At 38.1% G+C, this 25988-nt stretch overlaps 1 long non-coding RNA gene across 4 annotated transcripts; it reads left to right on the plus strand.

Moving 5' to 3' along the window:
- The first annotated feature begins 1492 nt into the window (after positions 1–1492).
- Positions 1493–22163, plus strand: LOC106058778 (uncharacterized). 4 transcript variants are annotated; one of them, XR_008777498.1, is made up of 5 exons: positions 1493–1573; positions 1660–4516; positions 14541–15114; positions 16377–16540; positions 18808–22163. It is a non-coding gene; the product is annotated as an uncharacterized LOC106058778 (long non-coding RNA). The 4 variants fall into 4 exon arrangements; XR_001216100.2 differs by lacking the exons at positions 1493–1573; positions 1660–4516 and adding an exon at positions 4523–13463; XR_008777497.1 differs by lacking the exons at positions 1493–1573; positions 1660–4516 and adding an exon at positions 4523–12757.
- The last annotated feature ends 3825 nt before the right edge of the window (positions 22164–25988 follow it).

The following is a 25988-nucleotide window of genomic DNA, read 5'->3' on the forward strand; positions in this document are numbered from 1 at the left end:
CATTTTCCGAAAATAAAATGTAGAATGTAGACAGTGCTACTAGTAGGCTTCATCTTTTTAGGGCCTACATAATTGCTGATTAAAAAAGACGCTATATTGCTTATTAAGATATAGAGTTCACTGTATGCATGCATATCGATACATTATCAAACTTAACAATGATTTTTAAGGACCGATACACCTAGAAATGGATGCCCATCACATGATAGAGAATTAGTGGGCCGAATTTTATAGAAATGCCAGGGCCGATTTTGACACCCAGTCCTGGGGCTGACGTAGAGGCACATTTTTTATTCCACAAACTTGGACAAATGTGTACAAACGCTCCTTCTTCTCTAATGCTATTAGAAAATGGAATGGGTTGCCTGAGTCAGTCAGGAAAACCAGTGACTTGGCAGAGTTAAATAGGTATGACTAGATTTTTGACACAGGGGCACGTGAAGGAGGTAATTATCTTCTCTTTTGAAGGAACGTCTGTTAATTAGATAAGAGTTTAATGTTTTTTTTTGTTTTCAGATTTTGTGATTTCCATTGATTGTGTGTTCTATTACAAGATGATTGTGAAAATGTAAACAGGTTTCTAGCCCCTCTACTCACGCTTCAAACAGGCCAAACCAAGATTCGTCCTTTACATATTGATTTACACCCACCAAACTGGCGCGTTTCATCAAATAATCTAACCCTCTTTGCATACACTCATGCATCTAACACGAGCCTTTACACACAGCTACGTAAGCAAGATTTAAACACACACACACACGAAAACAAGCGTCCTTATAAACGGATACACTCCAACACAAATGTACATTACACACACACAACAAAACAACAGCGCTTTACACACACACACACACACACACGAAAACAAGCGTCCTTATAAACTGATACACTCCAACACAAATGTACATTACACACACACAACAAAACAACAGCGCTTTACACACACACACACACACGAAAACACGCGTCCTTATAAACTGATACACTCCAACACAAATGTACATTACACACACACAACAAAACAACAGCGCTTTACACACACACACACACACACACGAAAACAAGCGTCCTTATAAACTGATACACTCCAACACAAATGTACATTACACACACACAACAAAACAACAGCGCTTCACACACACACCAAAAAAGACACATACACACACACACAAACACCCATACTGGCCTAACGTCACATGTTTAGTATTTAATAAAAAAACGTATGAAAATTTTCCTTTAAAATCCTATTTGGTCTTTGGCAAAATGTCAATGAAACCAACAACAGAAAAAAAAAACCTATCAAACTGGGTCAAGGTACATTTGCTTGCGTCTAGTTAGATTGCTAGAACTTTGGAAATTTACCAATTTTATGCAAAACTGGTTTTAACTCGTTTGTTGGCCACGTCATGGTGATAGTGGGTTTGCAAAGCATGTCACGTGTCTCGGAGCTATAAAAGGCAGAGACATGTCCTCACAGACGGTGTTGAGACTTGTGGTATATACAAAAAATACGATTACGTCCCTTTCGAATAAAACAAAAAAAAATGAAATAGTTATCTTCATGAACCTAAATGTAATATTTGTTTCACGTATAAATAGCAATGTTTTTATGTTATATTGTGTTCTTCTTATTTTTTTGTTTTATTTTATATTTGGCAGATTTCGGAAGAAGCCGAGAGAGAAGGATGTCACACTTACTTATTTCATATGTTTAGGAGTAGTTCGGACGAGCTCGTATGAGTACTCTTTCTTCTCAAGTGCCACCAGAATATGGACCGGGTTGCCTGAATCAGCCAGGAAAACCACGGACTCACTACAGTGGTTCTCAACCTGTGGGTCGCGACCCCTTTGGAGGGCGAACGACCCATTGCCAGGGGTCGCCTAAAACCATCGGAAAATTGCGTTTTTTTTTTTCAAACGTGTTATAAAAAAAGCATATTGAACCCTAGTTGACATACATTTTCATTTGTAATAGTAAAAGAAAGGGAAATTATTCAGATAAAATTAGTAACAAACAAATTATGAAACGATCGCTACACCCCGATACGTCCTTTTAACAGATTGGGATCGCTGCCTAGTGGAGATTGTATTAGGGGGGTCGCGGAATTTAAAATGTTGATAACCGCTGACTTAATAGATTTAGCGTTTAAGTCTCAATTCAACATGCACAACTAGATTTACATATACATAGCCTTCGGAGCATTGGGCGGCATAAGAGATCTCTCATTGGCAACGTCTGAAGCCTCATCCCACCTGGTGTCCACTGCTCTGAGGTCCTCCATGAAAGTGTGACGCCAAGTTATAGAAGGACGTCCCTGTTTGCGCTCTCCTCGTGTTGACCTCCATGTCATCGAAACTGTTGGTATGCGTAATTCATTCTGTCGGAAGACATGTCCCGCAAACCTCACGCGACGCACAGTCACAACCTCATAGGCGTTTTACGTAAAAATCTACTTTTATTTTTTAATGGAACATCTGTAATTAATAAGGATACAAAAATAAGCAAACATACAGCCAAGTGTGTAAAGAATTATAACGCAAAGACAAAAAAAAAAAGAAATAATTGAATTAAAAAAACAACAACAGAGGATCTTATAAAAAGGCGAATCTAAATAATGATAGATATACATGTAACTAACTGACACGAATCTAAATAATGATAGATATACATGTAACTAACTGACACGAATCTAAATAATGATAGATATACATGTAACTAACTGACACGAATCTAAATAATGATAGATATACATGTAACTAACTGACACGAATCTAAATAATGATAGATATACATGTAACTAACTGACACGAATCTAAATAATGATAGATATACATGTAACTAACTGACACGAATCTAAATAATGATAGATATACATGTAACTAACTGACACGAATCTAAATAATGATAGATATACATGTAACTAACTGACATGAATCTAAATAATGATAGATATACATGTAACTAACTGACACGGAAGATACTTTCATTGATCACAACTCTGATTGAGAGGTAACTGTACTGGGGCTAAGTTATTATAAAAGTCTGACTAAATATTGTTATACCACGATTAGGAATTAGTTATTTGTTTCGTAAATAGGGGAAGTTTTGACTTAAGAGACAACGACGCGTCAAGTAAAAACTAGACAAGGCTTTGAAAAAGAATAGCGAAATATCAACCGATGTAAACAGACTATTCTTGACGGCTTGAGAGAGAGAGATTTTTTTCTATGGACGAAGAGATTTAGTCTGACGACATTTGACGGTTCCCTTCGTTATTAGTAAACGTCTTGTTCGACATTCGCTGTCAGCGTCGACTAACTTATATTGTAGGACTTTCACCTGTATTCTTGAAGATCGCCTATGTTATTGAGTGTTATATCCGTTTGACTTAGCTGCATAATACAAGGCCTAACGATATACACTGAGCAGCAATACATAGGCATTATATATATATATATATATATATATATATATATATATATATATATATATATATATATATATATAACAACGGTAATTTTAGGTTTACGAAAGAACGTCGATAGGTCTTTAGTATCTTATAAGTTTAAGACGTCCCTTCAGACAATGAAGATAATTACGACCTAGTCCAAACGTCCTACAGGACAGAAAAAAAAAATTGTTGCCAGAGTGACGACAGTCTGAAGTGCAGACCACGTGACCAGTCAGCCATCTTAGCCGAAACGTAGGCCAAAGCTCTTGCAGTAAAGTTTCTCAGGTTAGGATGACAGAAGCCAGGGTTCGAACCCTACTATCGTGAATACAATCTGAAATGAAGACCACACCGACAAAGCCGCTAGATCATTTAAAGTAAAGTTCCCCTTTCAGACCTCGTGGTCGATAGTGCAAATGATGTAAAAAGTCATCTGTTTCTTTGGCCTACGGTTTACGAGGGTGTCATGTGGCCAGCGCAACGACAAACCGCCTTTATTGTTCCCCAACTAATGTCAGGTAGCCACTAGAACTGGGTGGACGCAGAAGCGCCCAAAGATCCTGAAATAAAAAAAATTCCAGTCTTCACCAGGATTCGAACCCAGGATCATTCAAAGCAGCATTTTTTTAATTTTTAAAAATTCTGACCGTGTTATATTCGTGTTTTGTTTTCAACACATGTCGAGTGTATGTGTGTGTGTCTGCATGAGTCAATGGTGTCACGGAACTGATTCGAGTACGCTTGAGTTTTCCTGTCACGCGAGATCTTCGTGGGCACGTCATGCTAATCAACGTCCTTCACCTTGTCCCTATTCTTGTCTTACCCTGTACAATCATGTCTCATAACAACACAGATATTATCTAAGCGCCAGAAATAAGTGATATTTATAACACCACGTAATGTAGAGATTATAATAAAAAGAAAATCCTAAGTTTGGTTTTTTTTGTTAGACGAAAATCGGATATTTAAAAAATTATACACAATAAGCATAATTTTTTTAGTCCATAATAGTTTAATAAGCAATAAGGAAATCATTGATACGTTTGATGTAGCCTATAAGAAATGTGAGTACCTAATAATAATAATAATAACAATAATCTTTATTGTACGTATGGAAATTTGTCTTACAATTTGTGCATTACACCAAACAAAAAACATTATAACTATAAGAAACCAAAGTGTACATTCACACCAAACTCACTCATAATTTACATGTGACAAAGTTTATACCAGATTGTTCTTATTTAATGATTTGATTGCCAGGGGAACAAAAGAGTGTTTGTGTCTGTCTGTCTTTGCTATCGGTGTCTTGTATCTCTTTTGTGATGGTAAAATCACTAAATCCTGACACAAAGGGTGATTCTTTATTTCGAGGATCTTGTTAGCTTAACATTGTATAGTAAATAGAAATATGTAATAAATTAATAAAGGCCTACTATTCTTGAATGTTATCATTTAGTAGTTTTAAGATACTATATTGACTCAATATTTTTAGATTAATTATTATTTTCTTGAATTTTAATATTTGTAATGATGAAAGAAATACCTTAGATTTATTGAAGATGCCCTTAAATGTAATCGGTTGAAATAACTTCTCTTTTTTTTCTCTGCCTTTCATTCTTTCTCTCTATTTCCTTCAAGCTCTCTTTTTTTTTTATTTACAAAGCTTTTATCAACTCACTCTGTCTGTCTGGTAAAAGTTTTTTACACATTATTTCTCCTATACGCAATCTCGGATTAAGCTGAAATTTCGCACACTTATTTATTTTACATGACAACACAAGAATCAATAATAATAATAAAAAAAATGTTGGTATCTCAAACAATGGAAAGAAATAGTACTTGACGTAAGTGGTGGTATCAGCCGAATTAGTTCTTTTTATATTAGGCTGTCGTTTTAGGATTAGTGAACAACAAACATGAACTAGAAATCATAGATAACTATACAATCTTTCAAGTTCATAGACTCTTCGCTAGCAGAGTGGTTACCGCGTTGGGGTAAGAATCCTGAGAAGGCTTTACCCCGCCCCACAAGTTCGAATTCAGGCCGTTCCCTTTTTTATTATTTAAAATACATTTAAAAAGCGACCACCAGATAACCCGTTTTTTCTCCCCCTTTCCAACTGGTCCATACAAGTGAAAGGATGATAGACCTGACCTCTAAAAGCATTAATATAAACTTTTGTGGTTTTTTTTTAAGTTAAAAAAAAATATTTTGCTTTGTTTTTTTGGTGTTTTTTTTTTTAATTAAGTCAAGGAAAATGCGTCTAAAAAGGAGCAATTGAGGTAAGAAAGATAACATCCACCCCCCCCCCCCCTTTTCACTAGCAAAGCATCGTCTCTTCCTTTGCCTCTTTATTTCATGTTTGTTCGTATTGTCTCATAAAACGCATTTCCTCTTGGGCTGAACAATTCGGTCAGTGAGAGGTATTCAGTCAGTATCCTGGTTCACCGAGTGCAAAGTGGAGGAATTCCCGGAGGCTGGAGAAGGGAGGGAATGAATCGCTAGATTTGTGGCTAATGGGTCGTTAGATGAGCGGATAAAGGGACGCTACCTTTGCAGCTGGGGCACTGAGAGCTCGCTTACAGGAGGAGTGGTTGTGTAAGGATTGCTCGATATCCCCAGTATCGAAACTGCTTATTGGGAAGCGCGTTCCTCTACTACCTCACAGGGGACGGGCTAGATAGAGCCTAGCTCGTGGACGCCGACCAGTCCGCCCGACGCAGCCCGCTAAGGCCGCGCCAGTCAGTCCAGTCTTTGCCCAATGGGAGACCCGCGAATCAGCCGAGTCCCAGGAGAACCCGACCAACCCTCGAGTTGGTGTCCAGCGCTATCCGCTTTTCGGAGAACCCGTGGGTCTCTTACTCACCGTTGCCCCGGGGCCCTACAGGAAAGGGGGGGGGGCTGGACATAACCCCTTTGAGTTCCTTTTACACTTGCCGGCTGCTCATTCATCAGCGGCAAGCGACCAGTACCCTTGGCCGCTCCCATAGAGCGGAGTGTTCACCCGGCGACCACGATGAGGTGGTACTGGAACGCCGAGGCAGCTGGGGCGACTAGATTGGAGAGATGCTGAATGGGGGGGGGGGAAGAGGGAAGGTGGAGAAAAAAGTCAAGTGAACAAATAGCAATCGTTATAGAAGGCCTCGACCAGTCTGTACGACGTGGCAAAGAGCTATTGCTCTAAACTGCCCACAGGTTGTGACGTTGCAGGTCAGAGTCGATGGTCTCGGAATGACGCGCCAGACGGAGCTTTTAAGCTACTCATAGAAATGGGGTCAAGAAAGGAGGGAGGTAAATTACAGGAGCTGTGAGGGTGCTATGATATGAGGAGGTATATTTTTAGAGGAGGGAGGCATTTGTGTCCATTGGCTAGATTGTTTTCGATTTTCATTTGACGCCCACCACTTTACGTAATGGAATGTATTTTTTAAAAAACGCATTATAATACATACAATACAATATAATATACAAAGTACCACAATACAGCACTGAAACACGAGACTTCCGTGTGTAGTCACTCAATGAACTCTATGTTTGTGTCTGTTCTATTGATGTGAATATATTCTTTATTGTTTTCATGTTTTTTTCATGATTGGGTATAGCTGCAAGGCAACAGAGGTTTGAGTTCAGAGTTTTCCTTCTCCTAGGTGGGTAGCCAGCCATGGCTAACGAGACCCTCCTGCCCGAAGCTTACTATATACATATATTTGGCTGCCTGGTCGTGCGGTTTGCACGCTGGACTGTCGTTCAGATTTATCGATGGTCTCGGGTTCAAACCCTGCCCGCTCCCATCCCCCGTCGTCCTGCGGGAGGTTTGGACTAGGAAGTAATTATCTTCAACTCTGAAGGAACATCCGAAACATGTAAAACATTTTACAAACATTTACATCAAATATAAAATATTGTGTAAACGGGTTTAACGGTATTGATTTCTATGCGGGACATCCATTCATCCATACATACATACATACGCCTTACTTTCTGCTTTATATATTAGATAAATAAATTATTTTTTTTTCAAACTGCTTTTGAAAAACCAGCACGGAAACCGTCTTGCAGATAATCCCCCCCCCCTTCCCCCATCAACTGGTCCCACTAGCGGATCTAAAACTTTGGAGTGGAGGGACGAATTTTTTCCCCAAACCCTAACGCCCTAGTAAGCCCTAAACCTAAAGCAGTGCTTCTCAACCTTCGGCGAAAAAAAAAACAAACAACAAAAAATAGCCATATTGAGGCCTTTCTGTTGACAGCTAGGGGGTCTGGGGGGAGCGCTGTAAGCTTCCTCAGTGGGCAACGCCAAAAGCGTTTTCGTGCATTCTTCACTGAGGAAAACGCATTCGCATTCTCCTGACGTCAACAGCTCGTTAGTCATCCAATTAAAAAAAAAGTACCATTTAATAATAATAATAATAATAATAATAATAATAATCGATTCAGTTCCGCATGATTGGCTGTTGAAAACCCTGACAATTCATAGAATCAATCCAAGGATAATACAACTATTGAAAGTCTGTATGGATAATTGGAACATTAACTAGGTTCTGTGCACATAAGAAGGGGTATATTCCAGGGTGACTACGATGAATTTTGTTTCCCTTTAACGAAACTCGACCCTGGCTTCGCCAGAGAATAAATACTCGTTCTTTTATAACATAATAATAATAATCTTTATAATAATAATAATAATCTTTATTGTCCGTAAGGAAATTTGTCTTAAAATTTATGCATTACACCAAACAAAACATTGTAATTATAAAAAAACAAAATGTACATTCACACCAGTCTCATAATTTACATGTGAAAATTTTATATCAGATTGTTTCTATTTAATGATTTGATTGCCAGGGGAACAAAAGAGTGTTTGTGTCTGTTTGTCTTTGCTAACGATGTCTTGTATCTCTATTGTGATGGTATAATCACAAAATCCTGACCCAAAGGGTGATTTTTTATTTCTAGAATCTTTTTAGCTTTTTTGTGGACGTTTACTGGCCCTTACTACATTTCAAATACAATCGATTGTTAAGAGTTTTCTTGCATTCTTCACTGCAGAAAACTCCAAAGTTCTGGATCGCCGCCGAAAGAAAAAATTCTTCGAAAAATAATATTTTTAAAAAGCTAATTTGTAAGTGATACATTTTGTTCACTAGGCATGTTTGTAACTTTGTTTTGTTACAGAACTCTAATTCAAAGCTCTAACCAAAAAATTTCGGAATAGGGAGGAGAAATTAAGTGGGGTAATTAGATTCAACTCTAATTTCTTCTTTGCATTTTTAGGATTCAAGTATATATTGAAAGTTATAGTCCCAAATTTATTTATAAAAAAAAGAAAAAAATAGTATGATTAAAGGTTGGAAAAAGGTGACTAGAAAAATAACATTTGGGTTCAGAACTCATCTCATGTGTAATTACATAACTCTGTCGCAGTATTCGACTCTTCTGTTTTAGAACTCATCTCATGTGTAATTACATAACTCTGTCGCAGTATTTGACTCTTCTGTTTTAGAACTCATCTCATGTGTAATTACATAACTCTGTCGCAGTATTTGACTCTTCTGTTTTAGAACTCATCTCATGTGTAATTACATAACTCTGTCGCAGTATTTGACTCTTCTGTTTTAGAACTCATCTCATGTGTAATTACATAACTCTGTCGCAGTATTTGACTCTTCTGTTTTAGAACTCATCTCATGTGTAATTACATAACTCTGTCGCAGTATTTGACTCTTCTGTTTTAGAACTCATCTCATGTGTAATTACATAACTCTGTCGCAGTATTTGACTCTTCTGTTTTAGAACTCATCTCATGTGTAATTACATAACTCTGTCGCAGTATTTGACTCTTCTGTTTTAGAACTCATCTCATGTGTAATTACATAACTCTGTCGCAGTATTTGAACTTTTCTGTTTCAGAACTCATCTCATGTGTAATTACATAACTCTGTCGCAGTATTTGAACTTTTCTGTTTTAGAACTCATCTCATGTGTAATTACATAACTCTGTCGCAGTATTTGAACTTTTCTGTTTCAGAACTCATCTCATGTGTAATTACATAACTCTGTCGCAGTATTTGACTCTTCTGTTTTAGAACTCATCTCATGTGTAATTACATAACTCTGTCGCAGTATTTGAACTTTTCTGTTTTAGAACTCATCTCATGTGTAATTACATAACTCTGCCGCAGTATTTGAACTTTTCTGTTTCAGAACTCATCTCATGTGTAATTACATAACTCTGTCGCAGTATTTGAACTTTTCTGTTTTAGAACTCATCTCATGTGTAATTACATAACTCTGTCGCAGTATTTGACTCTTCTGTTTTAGAACTCATCTCATGTGTAATTACATAACTCTGTCGCAGTATTTGAACTTTTCTGTTTTAGAACTCATCTCATGTGTAATTACATAACTCTGCCGCAGTATTTGAACTTTTCTGTTTCAGAACTCATCTCATGTGTAATTACATAACTCTGTCGCAGTATTTGAACTTTTCTGTTTCAGAACTCATCTCATGTGTAATTACATAACTCTGCCGCAGTATTTGAACTTTTCTGTTTCAGAACTCATCTCATGTGTAATTACATAACTCTGTCGCAGTATTTGAACTTTTCTGTTTTAGAACTCATCTCATGTGTAATTACATAACTCTGTCGCAGTATTTGAACTTTTCTGTTTCAGAACTCATCTCATGTGTAATTACATAACTCTGTCGCAGTATTTGACTCTTCTGTTTTAGAACTCATCTCATGTGTAATTACATAACTCTGTCGCAGTATTTGAACTTTTCTGTTTTAGAACTCATCTCATGTGTAATTACATAACTCTGCCGCAGTATTTGAACTTTTCTGTTTCAGAACTCATCTCATGTGTAATTACATAACTCTGTCGCAGTATTTGAACTTTTCTGTTTTAGAACTCATCTCATGTGTAATTACATAACTCTGTCGCAGTATTTGACTCTTCTGTTTTAGAACTCATCTCATGTGTAATTACATAACTCTGTCGCAGTATTTGAACTTTTCTGTTTTAGAACTCATCTCATGTGTAATTACATAACTCTGCCGCAGTATTTGAACTTTTCTGTTTCAGAACTCATCTCATGTGTAATTACATAACTCTGTCGCAGTATTTGAACTTTTCTGTTTCAGAACTCATCTCATGTGTAATTACATAACTCTGCCGCAGTATTTGAACTTTTCTGTTTCAGAACTCATCTCATGTGTAATTACATAACTCTGTCGCAGTATTTGAACTTTTCTGTTTTAGAACTCATCTCATGTGTAATTACATAACTCTGCCGCAGTATTTGAACTTTTCTGTTTCAGAACTCATCTCATGTGTAATTACATAACTCTGTCGCAGTATTTGAACTTTTCTGTTTCAGAACTCATCTCATGTGTAATTACATAACTCTGTCGCAGTATTTGACTCTTCTGTTTTAGAACTCATCTCATGTGTAATTACATAACTCTGTCGCAGTATTTGAACTTTTCTGTTTTAGAACTCATCTCATGTGTAATTACATAACTCTGCCGCAGTATTTGAACTTTTCTGTTTCAGAACTCATCTCATGTGTAATTACATAACTCTGTCGCAGTATTTGAACTTTTCTGTTTCAGAACTCATCTCATGTGTAATTACATAACTCTGCCGCAGTATTTGAACTTTTCTGTTTCAGAACTCATCTCATGTGTAATTACATAACTCTGTCGCAGTATTTGACTCTTCTGTTTTAGAACTCATCTCATGTGTAATTACATAACTCTGTCGCAGTATTTGAACTTTTCTGTTTTAGAACTCATCTCATGTGTAATTACATAACTCTGCCGCAGTATTTGAACTTTTCTGTTTCAGAACTCATCTCATGTGTAATTACATAACTCTGTCGCAGTATTTGAACTTTTCTGTTTCAGAACTCATCTCATGTGTAATTACATAACTCTGCCGCAGTATTTGAACTTTTCTGTTTCAGAACTCATCTCATGTGTAATTACATAACTCTGTCGCAGTATTTGAACTTTTCTGTTTTAGAACTCATCTCATGTGTAATTACATAACTCTGCCGCAGTATTTGAACTTTTCTGTTTCAGAACTCATCTCATGTGTAATTACATAACTCTGTCGCAGTATTTGAACTCTTCTGTTTTAGAACTCATCTCATGTGTAATTACATAACTCTGTCGCAGTATTTGAACTTTTCTGTTTTAGAACTCATCTCATGTGTAATTACATAACTCTGCCGCAGTATTTGAACTTTTCTGTTTCAGAACTCATCTCATGTGTAATTACATAACTCTGTCGCAGTATTTGAACTTTTCTGTTTCAGAACTCATCTCATGTGTAATTACATAACTCTGTCGCAGTATTTGAACTTTTCTGTTTTAGAACTCATCTCATGTGTAATTACATAACTCTGTCGCAGTATTTGACTCTTCTGTTTTAGAACTCATCTCATGTGTAATTACATAACTCTGTCGCAGTATTTGAACTTTTCTGTTTTAGAACTCATCTCATGTGTAATTACATAACTCTGTTGCAGTATTTGAACTTTTCTGTTTTAGAACTCATCTCATGTGTAATTACATAACTCTGTCGCAGTATTTGAACTTTTCTGTTTTAAAACTCATCTCATGTGTAATTACATAACTCTGTCGCAGTATTTGAACTTTTCTGTTTCAGAACTCATCTCATGTGTAATTACATAACTCTGTTGCAGTATTTGAACTTTTCTGTTTTAAAACGTCATGTTTTTGTCTGGAAAGGGGAGGCGTGGTAGTGGGACCAAGATATGGCTGCCTGGTCGTGAGGTTTGCGCGCTGGACTGTCGTTCGGATTTATCGATGGTCGAGGGTTCAAATCCTGCCCGCTCCCATCCCCCGTCGTCCTGCGGGAGGTTTGGACTAGGAAGTAAACCGTCTTCAACTCTGAAGGAACATTCGAAACATGTAAAACAAACAAACATTTTTTGATAAAAGATTAATCCTCGCTCCTTTTTTATAATATCTGGTAATGATTGCATTCGGCATTAAAGACTAGGGGTGGGGCGACTTGATTAAAGGTTGAGAACCGTACTGTACTAGAGCTAGCAGCTCAATTTTTCGACCAATCAAAGCACTTGAAATACTGAATATAGAGCTGCGGATTTCCGCTTGTTATCACTATGCATTACCAGTGATTCAACGCGTCAGCAAGTGAGAATAAGGGTGTTTTCCATTCTATGCTTTGTTTCTCAAAGCTGTGTTCTCATAGCTGTGTTCTCATAGCTGTGTTCAGTTTAAGGGAGAATAAATACAAGCCTTGTAAAGTAAGAATTTTTATTGTTGATTGTTGACACTATTCAAACATGAACAACTTTGGCGGTAACTAGTATTTTTTGTCTCAGCTGTCTCTTATTAGTTGACCAAGGCGGACGTTGCTTTTTTTTTTTTTAAATTATTTTCTTGTTACGATATCGTCTAAAACACAGACACAGGCGCAGAAGACGGAAAGAAAACTTAAGGGGACCGCTTGGGGACAACGGCTTTGTCAGAGACCAATGACGATTGTTTTCGCGTTGTCTGCACGAGATGTGGAAAAATATGCAGGTCGCAACTGGGTTTGCGAAGACATAGCCATGATTATTATTATCCTCTAAAGTCTAAATTAAAAAGGTCTTAGATCTATAATCCACATGTGCTGGATCAAGCAAGCTCTTGATATGAATTCACATAGTGAGAAATGAAAGAAACAAAAGTCTATAGATAAGAGTTTAATGTTTTGTTTAATGTAATGTAAGACAAATGTCCTTATGGATAATAAATATTATTATTATGTTAGAAATAAACGAGTAGTCATTTCTCTGACTTTGCCAGGGTCAAGTTTCGTTAAAGGGAAACAAAATTCATTGGTAGTCCCTTTATCAGTGTCCGCTGAGGGGAATTTTGTGGTGGTGTGGCAGGTCTGCAGCAGTACCGCCCTCTGACAGGCAACGAGAATCTTCTTAGTAATGTGAATGGGCCTTGAAGGGTTAGGTCAGTTGGCATTATCCCCTCCATTGATATAACAATGGGGTATATTACTATTCTAGATAACTTCCATAAACGCATAATCTCCAAGACTAGGTTCCCTATATATGTTCTTTGTTTTTCCATTTCAGTTTTTTTTCTTAAATTATGAGACAGTGGTACGTGAGACAGTGGTATCAATAAACAGTAGATAAGGGCAATTAAAATCTACCATTTTTGTCAGTCAAAATAAGGAGGGAGGAGTATCCTAATTGATCAAATTATGTGTCAAAGTAAAGTACAGAACCTGAGTTTTATATAGTTGTGTAGGCCTACATGCGGAAAATGGTCATAATCCAACATCTAAACGAGTTGCGTAGCTAGGGTGGGGGAGGAGGGAGGACAATTTGAAAATCCTCCCGGCCCCCACTTGAGTGAGAGCCCCCAAATGATTTTTTTTTACATTAAAAATTAAATATTACGCAAAATGCAGGGGCTCCCAAAGACGTCAAGCCCCCCGGGACCCCCAAACGATGGAAAATTCCTAGCTACGCCCCTGATCTAAACGGAGTACTCGGACATCAAAACACAAGTACACTAACTTACAAAGGCGTTAAATCTGAAATTATGTATTTTATTAGAAGCTAGTGTGAGATACAAACGAGATAGTAGTTGTTGGCTCAACTTATCCTGGTTACTGTGATAACCACAGCACAGTGCGCCGTCTACTTAAACGCTAGTTGTATATGTCTATATTTAGCGCTGAAACGGGGTCACCCTGACGTCCTGCTACTGTTCCGTCAGTAACATTTTTAACCATTTCAGAAATCTAGGAAATAAGCACACGAATTGTTGGCCATTCCAAGAAAAGAAAAATACGTTCATAATTATCAGCGTGTTAATTATTTAAGTCAGATTTGTATAATTTCCTAATTTATAGCCCCACCCCTCCCAAAATATATGTGTAATCTCTAGATCAGTGGGGAAGCATCGACTTTTTATTACTTGTATGACAAGTTTACCGTTATATTTTAGTTCTCATGCGTTATGAATAAAAAGTATATAGATCTAATAAGCATACAAACATTTTCATTTGTATTGCAGATGAACAAAAGTCTTGTAATACCGCTTCTAACTGGATTGTTGGTTGTACATTCAATCGAAGCAACTCAGAAGGGAGGCAATAAAGATGTTCCTCCAACTTGGTATAATTATAACATACAACTACATCGAGTCGCTAGCTTTCGACCTTGGCCTAGCCTTTACCATGTCTCACCAGTACTACTAGCAAACCTTGGTTACTTTTACATTGACGATGGTTCTGGAGTTATAGATGACGAGTCAGTAATGTGTCATGCTTGCTACACGACCCTCCCAGGGCTATCAACTGTTGATGATATATCCCAAGTCCAGTGGTCACATTCAAGCGATTGTCCATATAGTCATGACTTAAGATTGGCGATGGACTCAAGACCGATTCAGCAAAGAGAGGCAAGGGCTACCGTTATCAGACAAGAAACGGACTCAGTTCAAAACATGACAATTCAAAATGCACCTCTCATATTATCAAACATTCCAGTTAACACATTGCCAACTTCATTTTTAAATAGACAAGATGATGATTTAATTCCCCAAGCTTCAGGCCATCGTGACACTACGCCAACTTTCGACAATCAAGGTATTTTATTGCTAGTTTCCATCACTTTTTGACAACTTAAAACGTAGTTGTTTTTTTGTTTTATTTTAACTTCTATTATGAAAGTCACGTGTTATAAAGCTGCCTGGTCGTGCGGTTTGCGCACTGGACTGTCGTTCAGATTTATCGATGGTCCCGGGTTCAAACCCTGCCCTCTCCCATCTCCCGTCGTCCTGCTGCGGGAGAGGTTTGGACTAGGAAGTAAATTATTCTTAACTCTGAAGGAACATCCGAAACATGTCAAAGAAAACATTTTTTAAACAAGAACAGAGTTCCATTTTAGTGCAACCCTATACTTCTCTTTCTTGCTGTCTCACTTCTGAAACTCGGAACAAAAAAAAAAATGGCCAGAAACGAGACCTATGAATATCTTTCATCACAATGCTTCTTGACTTTGCGTCTACTAACAGTCCTAGCAGTCTACGGTTTCAGTGTTTGCTTTAATATACACATCTCTAGAACACAAAATACCTAGAGCGGGGTTAAGTCTGCATCTGGCTCTAGAGACCGTTAGAACTTAAACAAACAAAATACTAAAAATAGTCACCTTGTCTTTTGAGATAATGCTTAGCAATCATTAGAAGTGTATATAAGAGGAAGAAGTCCACATGTACAACCATTTCACTCAATACTGTAAAATTTATTTCGGCGTTTTGGTGTTAAACAATATTAATTAATAACCACAACTTAATTAACTAATATGATAATCTTATGATTGTCCTTTACGATGCCTACAAAATAAGAAAGGGGGCCCAAGCAATAGCTAAAATAAATCCATAATTTAACGGGTCAGCAACTTTACGAATTTTTTAAAAATACATTTTTTTAAATCTTTAAATCTTACAGTTGGCATCAATGTCGTGGTAAGACGTGTCCACTTGTAGCGTGCTTGTAATGCAACAAAAGAAGATCCGGATTTACGCCAGTTCGTAACCCCCCTCCCCCTCCATAGAAAAACTATACATTCATTTAAACCAAAATATGCATATTAAAATTTTTTTTAAAAGAAGAAAAATAATATATACTCTATTTATTTCTTCTAAAATCTGACATGCTTTTAAATATTACTGTTATTAAGTGCTTTTTTTATTAAAACTTTCGAAAAAGCGTAGGCGCCTGTGCCTCCACAAAAATCCTGTCCCGTAGCCTCCGTTTACTTAAATCCGACCCGGAGAAAGACAGACAGACAGACAGACAGAGTAAGTTTGATACAAGTTTTGAAAAAAAAATTTTTTTTTCTTCAGCGCAAGCCAGCTCTCCACAGCGGCAGCATTTACACCTAGATCTACAAGGCAGGGGATATGTAGATAGGATTTTTAGAATTCATATTAGACTGAATGATCGGGTTCACCAAGAGGAAGGTCCGTGTGGCCCAGATCGGCTGTACATTACCAATACGAACTAAGAGGTACGTTTAGCTCGTGTAGTGATAATTGTCGTGCGCATCTTGCTTGCTAATCTCTTTTGAGCACCAATAAGGTTTCGTGAGTTTCTGTTCCTAAGGGTGCGCCTTGTTGTCATTACGTTTTGCGTTCTTTGGTGTTTTCTTGCCCAGTATTGGGAAAGCTACTTTATTTCACTGCTTTCTGAATGTCGTAGCTTGAAATTCGTTGGTCCTATGAATCTTGGGAATGGTGATCTCAAGGAATGTTTATTTTTATTATGTGGGGACGCAGGCTTGGGACTCTGTCGTACTCATTCCTGATTCACAGTGGTGTTTAGTATGACCCGTGCACCTATGGCATTGGGTGTAGGCTGTGTCGTGATTGAATTATGGGCACAGAGTTAAAGGTGTGATATATTTCGTTGCCTAATATGTATACCTTGTGTTTCTTTTGTAAATACTATTGACCTTTATTCATCACTCATGTCACCATATTTAATACATTCATTAAATTGTTAAACGTACAACCTTGTTGTTAACTAACAAGCACAAACATACATCGTCAGTAATAGTGTTCACGTTGAACAACTGTTGGTATTCACTACATGTTACATTGAAAAACCCTGTATTCAGTGTTGGCCAGTCACGGCTTCGATGCGGATATTATTTGCTTGGGTTTAAACTGTCGAGGTGGGGAACCTGGGAGTTCGAGGAACATGTCTACCCCCAGGGCTGGTCCTAGCATTTGCGGGGCCCTATGCGAAACGGATTGCGCGGGGCCTAGTCTGGATAGGGATAAGCATGTCAAAATTAAGATTATTTTAGTTAGAAAATACTTTCGTCTTTGCAATAAATTTTTTATTAAATGAAAGCTTACAATGCTGTTTTTATTTATTGGCACCCCAAAAAATTACTATATTGTCCATTTTTCATGAGATTTTAATAATTTCAGGAGATTTTAGGACTTTTTCGTAAATTTTGCCTTTTTAGGATATTTCCTTAAAATCAGGAGGCCGTGGAAACCCTGTTATTATATATAAGTTATAATGGTTTAATTTAATAATTTACACTTACAATTAACGCGGGGCCTATGAAGGCGCGGGGCCCACTGCGACCGCATAGGTTGCAGTGGCTTAAGACCGGCTCTGTCTACCCCGCAGTCAACGAGCTGCAATCTGAAATCCCACCCTGACAATAATATCATGGGCAGAGGCTTTAATGAGGCACATAGTCTAAGAGTAGGATAGCTGGCGAGTCGTTTCGATATCCTAATGACCTAGTCCAGTCACTTCCGATAGGAAGATCTATAGGCTGGGCTGAAATGTAAAAACTACTTTTAATTAACATAATTGTAACATTGATTCATGCTCTGCACATTTTTTTAACATATTAAATGGTTAACAATTTAGCTAATACCATAGACATAAATAAATATAGACTGGCCGAAGGAAGTACCTTCATGTAACGTGAAAACATGTATATCTTTTGTATTCGGATTTCCGAATTATGAAAAATTGCATGATCTTCATTCTTAGAGATTAAACAAAACTACACTGCCTCCTTATTTACAATATATATAGGTGTGTATCATTGTGTATATTTAAAAAGAAAGTTTATAAAGCACTTAACTTTTATACTGCTCATAAATGCTGTATAATAAAGTACACAAAATTGCAAGTCACATATTTTCGTTTCATAAAACTCTTTAATCGGACAGTCTATATTTATAAATGTCTATGGCTAATACATTTATTTAATTTAATTCATAGAATTAGAAGAAATATAGAAGAATAGAAGAAATATTTAAAAAATCAAATTGCTTATAATGGCAGAATGCGTTGCCTGTCATGTGACATTTCTCATTGTCAAAGATATTGAAAGTATATAGATAATGCTCCTTTAGAATCGACCTCATTCACCAGTCGCAAAACAAACTCCCCTTCAGTCACGCGCTTCCACATCTTTTCTATACAACTTACTAGCAGCTTCGAACCAAACAAGGATATCACGTGACCGTACGTTTGGGTGTTTTATTATCCATGGACATCACGTGATCATTCGCTTTGGTGAATGAAGTCCTTTGAAAACTATCACATTCTAGCCCAGCTAGCCAGCAGAACGGTTAAAGGATGATGGCAGGGTTTGAACCCGGAGCCATCGATACGTCTAATCGGAATGCTTACCACTGGACCAAGCAGCCTGTCGGTAATGTAAACTTAGTAAACCTTTTTAAAATTGTTTGATTTTTTTTTTATTTGTACTTCATTTCCCTTCCTTTTTTTTTCGTTCAGCTCTTACAGTTACAGCCCAATAAAAGTCGACGAAATCTGAAAGCAAACCTTTAAGCAGATTGTTTCAAACACCGTTTGAAGTTAATGAAAGCAAAGACAAAAGGGAAAAATGATGAATTGGTAAAATGAAATCAAACATTCAAAACATTAGCCTCTTCCTGAAAGAGGGACATTGACCAAGAAAGATTAACAGAATTATCTGGCTAACAGCATTCTGACAGAGTTCCTCTGGGTCAAGACATACTATGACAAACAGCTAATAAAAAGGTATAGGTGCTTTGACCTGATGCGAAATAACAAAAAAATACTGACTCGGGCTAAACATGCTCATACCCAGAGTGCAATCAAGTTGGCAAGGTAAAGAGAAGTCAATAGCACTATTCGTGTGCATAGATTAGATTGTGCATACCTCTAGATCTCCGGATCAACTACGCAAAACTGTTTATGAAGAGGCTAATTGAGCTTTTTCAAGAATCTGTACATCGTATGGCTTAAATAGTGAGCCTGGCGGTATAGCTCTTATTAACAGGTGAAAGGACGAAGGCGGATACCGGGCGACTCAAAACCGGGAGTTTCGGGTAGATGGAGCTCGTCAGCCTGGTAAGGCCATTCATCTAGGACAGAGAGACAGACAGACCTCAAACCCTGGCTGCCTTGTGTACCATGGCTTTAGGAGATAATCTCGAGGGAAAACAGGATTGAGGCCCTCAGGCGCTAGTTGTATCAACTATGAACCCCCCCCCCCCACTGGCAGCTTCAGCTACTGAGTTGGTGCCAAATGTAAAGCCAAGTGTTCCTTTTGGATCTCATCAGCAAGGTCACAGCCCAGGAAGCCTCCCGGGTTACACGTATGGGTACCTCTGCAGCGTCTGCAACTTTTATTAACTATTTTGTTACATTTTCATTAATTTTTTCAGGTGAACAATAATTTGCATAAAAACTTTGGATCACACCAGCAAACTCGAGAGAGACGATTTGGCCACCTATGTCCCTTAATACAAAGTCCATGAACGCTTTTCGGGAAACAATCTATAGTTATAATTCTCTTCTTCGCTCAAGAGGTTGGACGAGAAGAAGACGTAAAGGAACGATCACTCTTTTATTTCTGCGGATAGAGTTATCCCACGAACTTTACGAGCCTTGCGTGTAGCAAAGTCATACAGTGTATCATGAAAATTTTATTTCCTACATAGATCACGCTCAATAGCAACAATTAACAAATATTTCAATTTATCTACGAGAATTGTTGCACTAAAATAATTCTTCATTAGTTTGAGGCGCGAGAAGCTTCTTTCACCAGATTACACAATTACGGCTAATGCATAATGCCGTTTTTATTAATCGCCCGTAGGATTGGCTTTAGCCGCTTTTTCCATATTGAATGACACCCCAAAATGACAATTTTTGTCTACATATTTCATGAGATTTGTATGAGTTCTCAAAAGATTTTTAAACGCGGCGCATGCTACGCCGCCGGTCGACTAGCATTATATATTGCATGAAATCGGCCGCTGCATTTCTAGATTATTTTTGTTACATTTTCATTACATTTTTGAAGTGTGCCATAGTTCGCTCAAAGACTTAAGGTCATGATATATGTAAATATTGAATAATACTGTACTATACTGAAGTTTTATATAATTTTATATTACATTGTTTCATATTGTTATAATCTCTAAGTGACCAGCATTGTTATCCTATAAACTAGCTATATATATTATGAATATTATGAATTATGGCGCTGATGGAATGATATTTTCTTCTCATCCCGTTGAAATGTGTAGTATTATTTAATATATAGCTGTTCTAATAAAAAAATGTGTTATTCTATCTTGAAGTGAATGAGTTTTAAAGCTGTTTACAGGGCGACAACTTAGAAAATTATTAATGTTAAGCCAAAAGCGAGTTATCTTCCATAAATACATTTTTTGTGACTCTTCTCTACCACCAATATGTTAGGTGCGCCCCAGCGCGAGCACGCTACTCTGCCTCATTGTGGCGCTCGTGTGGAAACGACCATTAGAGAAAGTGGTTAGGCTAAATGGGTAGCAACACAAGACTCCCGTGGGGATGCCCACGGGTAGACGAGAGTCAGCCTCTTGCACGGGTGGGGTTGTAAAAAAGTCCCCACAAACCTGTCACACATCCATGCGCTGTTCCTCAAAGGGACCGTTACATAAATTGCGGGTCCCGCACAGTTAGCTTGGTACAATGAAGAAAAATGGCAGAAGATCCCGGTGTATTCTCGGCCTTCGGCCGTGTCTAGCCCACGCGTTGGGGGCCAAATGCATCGGTCAACAGCAATGCTTTACATGGGCATTGTCTAGGGTCTCTCCCAAACAGATTGTGTTCACACAGGTTTTTTTTTTTTTTTACTGTTTGGCGTCCAAACAGGTTGTTTTTTTTCAAACTTAGGTCTCGAAGAGCCTTCGGCTCAGCCCTTAGACATCAACAAGGTGCGCCCCAGCATACTGTTAGGAACCGAACCCATGCACACTTGTTTTGATAGCGTGATAGCAGCTTCCAACTTTGGTTTTCTGTCGAAACGGAGATCCGCAAGTCTGAGGCAGTCAAACAGAATATGAGGCACGGTTTCCTCCTCTTCCCAGCAGCGGGGGCACCGTGAATCGAAATTTGGCCATAGCTGTGAGAAATATGAGCCAACAGGACAGTGGCCTGTCCTGCACTGTGCTATAATAGCTTGCTCAGGCCTGGACAGCCTCCACCACGGGGAAATGCGGTCAGGGCGCCTCATGCGCTCCCAGACTCCACGGGCTTTTTGGGACTTGTCCCTACACTCAAACCCCTTTTCCATGTCTGTTTTTTTTTAAATTTTAGCCAGAGCATGATGAAGACTCGCAACCTTTGCTATGGGTGGTATTTGTCCTCCCTTGGTGGGCCAAGGAGTCTGCAATAGTGTTGCCAGTCACACCAATGTGACTCGGTACACACAGCATTATTACAGGGGCGTTGCTACATGTTGTAAGAGGCCTAGATGACAGTGTTAGGATTGATACTTGAACATAAACAAACGTGAAATGACATATAGGACAACACTTTCAGAATGTAACGAACAGCTTATAATCAGCCATCTTGGCTACCAGAGTAGTGTCCCCTATACATGGGCAAAAGTCATCCCACCATATAGAGTTCCATCAACAGACAATGTGTGTCGATATTGGGGGAGGGGGTCGGGGGTCCATCATCCTCTTTGATCCTCTTTCGCTGAAATGCATACCATACATTTAGACCTGCATCCATATTCTGTTAGCATTATTTCGAAGCTAGTTTATTATTGTATACGTTTTTCTATTTAAAGAGTTAAGACTTTTGTGCCAGTGGAATTGTTAAGGCCATTCATTTACAGTATGTAATTTATGCTAATCAAGTCAATGCATTCGTATCTCTATAAATGTAACCTTAGTAAACTTTCATGTATGCTCATTAGCTTTTTGTCGGTATAGCGATTGTGGAGGGTTGATTATTTTGGTATTTCTAATTATTTACCTAAATTTTATGTTTTTCAATTGGTGAATCAAATCTCAATTATCGTATTTTTAATAGTACATTGTATTATATTTCCACACACTATTCTAAATGACATCTCTATTCTGTGAATACCCATTCCTTTATGATAATACTTAATGTCTCACTTAATGTTTAGTAAAGAAAAACAACTTTTGACAATACGTTTAATTTGATTTATGGTTGAATTGAAAAAAAAAATTGTCATAAAACTCCAGTTGTAAAGCGTTTCGATATCTAAAACACATTATAGTGTTTCACAGCTTAAAATACTGAAATACATAGAGAGGATAACACTGTCATAGTAAGATACAATCTGAATTGCGTCCCTTTGTACGACTGCCGACTTTTGATAGTTGGATATTGAAAGAAAAAAAAGAGCTAGCTGGATATTTTCAGCAATGATGGAAGTTAAAAACTACTTCAGAAGCAAATGAGTAACAAGCCATCTCTTTAAGACTAGTGTTTCAACTCTCCATCTACCTGACTCTAGCGCCTCTACTTATCTCTCCAGCTACCTGTCTCAAGCGCCTCTACTTATCTCTCCAGCTACCTGCCTCAAGCGCTCTCTATTTATCGCTCCAGCTACCTGTCTTAAGCGCTCTCTATTTATCGCTCCAGCTACCTGTCTTAAGAACTTTCTACTTATCGCTTCAGCTATCTGTCTTAAGTGCTCTCTATTTATCGCTCCAGCTACCTGTCTCAAGCACTTTCTACTTATCGCTTCAGCTATCTGTCTTAAGCGCCATCTACTTATCGCTCCAGCTACCTGTCTTAAGAGCTATCTACTTATCGCTTCAGCTATCTGTCTTAAGCGTTCTCTACTAATCGCTCCAGCTACCTGTCTCAAGCGCTCTCTACTAATCGATCCAGCTACCTGTCTCAAGCACTTTCTACTTATCGCTCCAGTTACCTGTCTCAAGCACTTTCTACTTATCACTCCAGCTACCTGTCTCAAGCACTTTCTACTTATCACTCCAGCTACCTGTCTCAAGCACTTTCTACTTATCGCTCCAGCTACCTGTCTCAAGCACTTTCTACTTATCACTCCAGCTACCTGTCTCAAGCACTTTCTACTTATCACTCCAGCTACCTGTCTCAAGCGCTCTCTACTAATCGCTCCAGCTACCTGTCTCAAGCACCTTCTACTTATCACTCCATCTACCTGTCTTAAGCACTTTCTACTTATCGCTCCAGCTACCTGTCTCAAGCACTTTCTACTTATCACTCCAGCTACCTGTCTCAAGCGCTCTCTACTAATCGCTCCAGCTACCTGTCTCAAGCGCTCTCTACTAATCGCTCCAGCTACCTGTCTCAAGCACTTTCTACTTATCACTCCAGCTACCTGTCTCAAGCGCTCTCTACTAATCGCTCCAGCTACCTGTCTCAAGCGCTCTCTACTAATCGCTCCAGCTAACTGTCTCAAGCACTTTCTACTTATCGCTCCAGCTACCTGTCTCAAGCACTTTCTACTTATCACTCCAGCTACCTGTCTCAAGCACTTTCTACTTATCACTCCAGCTACCTGTCTCAAGCGCTCTCTACTAATCGCTCCAGCTACCTGTCTCAAGCACCTTCTACTTATCACTCCATCTACCTGTCTTAAGCACTTTCTACTTATCGCTCCAGCTACCTGTCTCAAGCACTTTCTACTTATCACTCCAGCTACCTGTCTCAAGCGCTCTCTACTAATCGCTCCAGCTACCTGTCTCAAGCGCTCTCTACTAATCGCTCCAGCTAACTGTCTCAAGCGCTCTCTACTAATCACTCCAGCTACCTGTCTCAAGCGCTCTCTACTAATCGCTCCAGCTACCTGTCTCAAGCGCTCTCTACTAATCGCTCCAGCTACCTGTCTCAAGCGCTCTCTACTAATCGCTCCAGCTAACTGTCTCAAGCGCTCTCTATTAATTGCTCCAGCTACCTGTCTCAAGTACTTTTTACTTATCGCTTCAGCTATCTGTCTCAAGCGCTCTCTATCTATCGCTCCAGCTGCCTGTCTCAAGCACTTTCTCCCTCTACCTATCTTACAAGTGATCGTCACAATTTATATTTGACACTTCAATTGCATTGTTTCTATCTGACGTAGTATCTCACCGATTAGGTAAACGAGATCTCATTTACTAGTGTACTTAATAATATATTGTATCTAGGAAAGATGTTTTGAATATATTTCAATACATTTTTATTAAAGATAATTATACCTAATATGATTGAAACATAATTTGTTAATAAATACTCTGGTTAAAATAAATAAAATTGTGGTTTGTTATTATATGCATAATAATATTAACTCCTTATGCGAGCTGTTGTAATAGTCTTATCCCTCCAGCTGTAAGATTGTCATAGTCTTATCCCTACAGCTGTAAGATTGTAATAGTCTTATCCCTCCAGCTGTAAGATTGTCATAGTCTTATCCCTACAGCTGTAAGATTTTAATATTCGTATCCCTCCAGCTGTAAGATTGTAATAGTCTTATCCCTACAGCTGTAAGATTGTAATAGTCGTATCCCTCCAGCTGTAAGATTGTAATAGTCATATACCTCAAGCTCTAAGATTGTAATAGTCATATCCCTCCAGCTGCAAGATTGTAATAGTCATATACCTCAAGCTCTAAGATTGTAATAGTCATATCCCTCAAGCTCTAAGATTGTAATAGTCATATCCCTCGAGCTCTAAGATTGTAATAGTCATATACCTCCAGCTCTAAGATTGTAATAGTCATATACCTCAAGCTCTAAGATTGTAATAGTCATATACCTCCAGCACTAAGATTGTAATAGTCATATACCTCAAGCTCTAAGATTGTAATAGTCTTATCCCTCCAGCTGTAAGATTGTAATAGTCATATCCCTCAAGCTCTAAGATTGTAATAGTCATATCACTCAAGCTTTAAGATTGTAATAGTCATATCCCTCCAGCTGTAAGATTGTAATAGTCATATACCTCAAGCTCTAAGATTGTAATAGTCATATCCCTCAAGCTCTAAGATTGTAATAGTCATATCCCTCCAGCTCTAAGATTGTAATAGTCATATACCTCAAGCTCTAAGATTGTAATAGTCTTATCCCTCCAGCTGTAAGATTGTAATAGTCATATACCTCAAGCTGTAAGATTGTAATAGTCTTATCCCTCCAGCTGTAAGATTGTAATAGTCATATACCTCAAGCTCTAAGATTGTAATAGTCTTATCCCTCCAGCTGTAAAATTGTAATAGTCTTATCCCTCCAGCTGTAAGATTGTAATAGTCATATCCCTCAAGCTCTAAGATTGTAATAGTCATATCCCTCAAGCTCTAAGATTGTAATAGTCATATCCCTCAAGCTCTAAGATTGTAATAGTCATATCCCTCAAGCTCTAAGATTGTAATAGTCATATCCCTCCAGCTCTAAGATTGTAATAGTCTTATCCCTCCAGCTGTAAGATTGTAATAGTCATATACCTCAAGCTCTAAGATTGTAATAGTCTTATCCCTCCAGCTGTAAGATTGTAATAGTCTTATCCCTCCAGCTGTAAGATTGTAATAGTCATATACCTCAAGCTCTAAGATTGTAATAGTCTTATCCCTCCAGCTGTAAGATTGTAATAGTCTTATTTCTCAAGCTGTAAGATTGTAATAGTCATATCCCTCGAGCTCTAAGATTGTAATAGTCATATAC

The sequence above is a fragment of the Biomphalaria glabrata genome, chromosome 4 (assembly GCF_947242115.1).
Source record: "Biomphalaria glabrata chromosome 4, xgBioGlab47.1, whole genome shotgun sequence".
Lineage (NCBI taxonomy): Eukaryota > Metazoa > Mollusca > Gastropoda > Planorbidae > Biomphalaria > Biomphalaria glabrata.